The sequence below is a fragment of the Rutidosis leptorrhynchoides genome, chromosome 8 (genome assembly GCF_046630445.1).
Source record: "Rutidosis leptorrhynchoides isolate AG116_Rl617_1_P2 chromosome 8, CSIRO_AGI_Rlap_v1, whole genome shotgun sequence".
Taxonomy (NCBI): Eukaryota; Viridiplantae; Streptophyta; class Magnoliopsida; order Asterales; family Asteraceae; genus Rutidosis; species Rutidosis leptorrhynchoides.
This window is the reverse complement of record NC_092340.1, coordinates 303,245,580-303,249,701: the sequence shown is the minus strand read 5'-3', so window position 1 is coordinate 303,249,701 and position 4,122 is coordinate 303,245,580. Positions and strand designations below refer to the sequence as shown.

Genomic DNA, 4,122 nt, shown 5'->3' with positions numbered 1-4,122 from the left:
AGAACATCGGATTGCAACTTTTAAATAAAACCTTCCCACAAGTGACAGATTCAGTAGTTGGGGTGAGAAACAAGGTTTTTAGATTATTACGAGGCTGTTGGACATTACGAAACCCTCGTCCTTTTGACGACATTACGACATGCTTCCTAGCCAATGGTCATAACGGTTATTTTCCACAAGACCAAGGATGGGAAGTCGTCTTAGTAAAACCAGAATGCATGACTTGTTTCTGGACTTATGAATTACGTGTCTTTATTTCCTTTGCTGAACAACTTGCGTATTAACTAGATTTATCTTCAAAACTGTCCTGTATCAAAGTGTACTATATTTCATGTTATATGTAATACTAGCTTTTAAGAGCCCGTGCGTTGCACGGAAACTTTTAAGCAAACAAACTGAAAGCGAATTGTTATTAATTGTTTAATAGAGACAATTAAAAAGACTTCTTCGTATTATTCATTATTGTAGAGACAATCAAATAAGTAATCTGATACATTCTATATATATTTATGAGCCCTTGTGTTGCACGACAGCTCTAAAAATAGTATACGAAAACATTATTATCAATATTGATTAGATGTATAATAAAATTAGAAAGACAAAACCTTTCATTATTGATAATTTTTGTATTGAAAGCAAATGGATTAAAACAACTACATGTGAGTGTCATTTAACTGTAGCAAAAATACACGTGTGAGCAGTTATAAGTTGCTTGCGTCTTTAGCTAATCTTGTTTCCTCTTTATTCTTGCACCACCTTAAACGTAATCCGCTACAAACAAATTGAATAGCAGTAACCGGAAAGATGCAGGCATGACACAAACTGCACGCATGAATAAACAATGAATAAACATTCAAAGAAGTTAACAAATCAATATAGATCACTAACACGGCCTTTTTGTAGTTACTTTAGTCTTCTTTGCATTATTGAATTATATTTTATTATAGAATCCTATCTATCCATTAGTTGATAATAGTAAAAGTAAATGATGATGATCAACTTAATGATTAAATTAATTAATTACTCTGAAATAGTTATACCTGATTAGAAACCCGTTTAATCAAGCTCTGAATGAATGAAATAGTTGTATAAAGTGTGTTTAAGAGTGTTCTATCCAGTCTAATAGGTTTATGGGAAAACGGTTTAAACTCTAACTTTTGGGTCATGTGTGAGCATGTTCAGTTATATAATTCTTTTGTTGATTTGTGATAGTTTTGGAAGTGAATTTATAGTAAATTTACAACCAAAATGAAGAAAAGTCATGGTCTTGACTATTTGGACGGTTAACTTGTTTGGGTCAAGAAGTGTCAAAATGGGTAACGGTCAATGTGGTGAAGTGACTTTGGAGTTTTGGTGTCCTGAACTTGTGTTTTGGGTATTTTGGTTGAATTGGGAAATTTTGACCCATTTGGGTCATATGGATATATTTTGACCCGTATATAGGGTTATGAGAAATGGAAGTTATCAGCAGATTAAAAATGTCAGCTTTAAGTTGAAAAATTAATTTGGTTAGTTCAGGTTAGTCGCACTGAAATTTGACTCATCGACGAAAAGTTTTTGGATTCATATAACAATAACAATGAAAGTCATATAACAATAACAATGATATACTTAAACAATTACAACACTGAGAGTCAGATGTCATATAAAGATCAAACACTAATGTTACTTTGTAGAATATAACAGATGTGAATATTGTGTAATACAATTTCCTGATATTGAAAAAAACTAATAAAGAATCATGAACTCTAAAAATCGATTAACGGCAACAAAATGGAGTATTGTTAAATCAAACTTACAAAAACGTAGCATGTACAGCAGATGAAAGCAAGTGATAAAGCAAATCGTAGTAAATAAAAGAAGTGCAAAATGAAGTGCAATTTATAGAGTACATGTCTTACTTGAGGTTCGTAAGGTCAATTGTTCTCCTTATGAGCTAATTGCGGTTCGCATCCCCTATCATGACTGGATCTCCTCGAGGCGATCAATGCAGCTGATGTGTCTGTTTTTATTAAATATACGTGAGTGATCGATATAATTTGTAATTATAGCGGATGCATTAGTAGTGGAATGTTACCTGCAAGTTAGGTAGTCTTTGGAATATGGTTTCGCAACTGGTTGTATGAGACAAACTGAAATACTGTTCCTAGAAGTCAGCGAACTGAAGATGCTCGAAATTTGACAAGTACTTGTAGTGCTTTTATTTTTTTCATCACCTACGTTGCACGAAACTATGAGTCCACGTTGCACAGAAGTCCAGATGTTTTCGTAGATTTTAAGCTTGAAAGTGGAGTTACTTGAATGCATCTATTAATGACAAAACACACTCTTCTTATATGTGGAGACATCAAAAGTCATAGATAGATAATTAACATTCATTGAATATTGTCATTCAAATTTCAAATAAGCATAAAATGTGTACGTGCATAAAGCCTTCCAGTAAGATTATGAAGAGAACTTGCAACATGCTAGTATTCCCTAAATTGAACATACACATTCCTTACAGCTCATAAAATATAAGACTTGAATTAACATCAATTCAAATAGCAAAAACACAACCAATTTCATGTAAAACAATATTATTGTATATTCGTGACTCCAATATGATTGTTTAAAAGCTAATTGTATCTAAAAGCTTGTTGAAAAAACTTTTTACCCAACGGTTATCGAAAAGTAATCATTTTGATCCATTACCCTACCCATCCGGATGACCCATTTTGCAACATTTAGAGACCACAACAATAAAGTTTTAGCGTAGTAATCATATGCAAATTGCAAATAAATTATCAAAACTCTCAAATATCAATCTCAAGCAGCCAATTAAATTTGAAAGTGATTACAATCAGGAAAAAAATATCAAAGAAACCTGAAGTACAAATCTTGACCCATTTACTTATCAACGTTACAATCCGTTTGAGAGAATGATTCGGCAGGATTTTTCCATGAGCCAAAGGATGATTGGATCGTGATAATTGACCCTTTTAAATTACAGCAACAAACTCTCAGTTTCATATGATTTTAATTAAACAAATATAAAAATTAGAATCAATAAAAGCATTTAGGGTATGATAATAAACAGGAATTAAACCCTTACCTTTCACCGTATATTTATGATGAAAATCATTTAGGGCACCGTTGATTTAACATGAATCTGTAAATGCCTTTGAATCGCTGCAAACCCTAATCGAACCATGCCTTTGAATCATTGTAAATGCTTTTGAATCGCTGCAAACCCTAACATGAATATGTAACAATTTGGGTTCATATTTCTGAAAACCTTGAATTTGGGGATCGACATTCGATCCATATTTGATAAATCCCGCCGTGACTAATTGTTCATCAGTTGCCATTGATTAATACATCATTTTAATAAGGAAATTGAGTATGATTTTATAGGGTTTTGAGGCGCGATCAGTAAAAATCGATGATCAGTAAAAATATAGATTGGATAAGTATGATGTTAGCGTATGATTGTCAAAGCTTATAGTTAAAGAAAAAAGAAAAAAGAAAAAAGAAGAATGGCATTTAGATTTAGATGTGTGGTGATTGAGAAGATAGAAGAAGAAGAACAATTAGATTTGGGTAACTGAGTGAAACAGATTGAATTCGTGTAGGTGTGAGAGATTTTTTTTTTATACAAATTATGGATTTTTTCTTTTAAAAAAAAATACGAATCTGAATAATTCTAAGGTATGACACGTGTAAGAAGAGCAGGGGTATTCTTAGAGTGTGACACATAGGATGTATATGTCATGCTTTATGTGAGGTAGGGGATAGCGAAGTTGTAAGTTTGAAGAATATTTGTATGTGATATATTATTATCAGTTTTTTCATATGGAATTGTAGTAGTTGAATTGTATATTAGCTACTAAGTATGAACTTAACGGGTAGGTAGTACCCGAATTTAAACTTATAAAACGCTAATATGAAGAAAAAGCTTTTATAAATGAGTTCATATTATGCTACGAAATACTATTGACTACTCTTAATATTCTGTATGATTAACTCGATTCAATTGGCTATTTTGAAGGAAATGGCACCGACTACTCGACAGACCATGAATGGGTATGTTTGGCAAAACTAGCTGGAAGCTGCAAGCGTTTAACTGTAGGCGTTTAGCTG

At 32.3% G+C, this 4,122-nt stretch overlaps 1 long non-coding RNA gene across 1 annotated transcript; it reads right to left on the bottom strand.

Annotated features, from left to right (window-relative positions):
* Positions 1-585: 585 nt before the first annotated feature.
* On the bottom strand, positions 586-3,577 carry LOC139862161 (uncharacterized). The gene is made up of 5 exons (XR_011764070.1): positions 3,095-3,577; positions 2,867-2,978; positions 2,078-2,307; positions 1,902-2,002; positions 586-822 (listed from the first exon to the last, which is right to left on the bottom strand). It is a non-coding gene; the product is annotated as an uncharacterized lncRNA (long non-coding RNA).
* Positions 3,578-4,122: the final 545 nt, after the last annotated feature.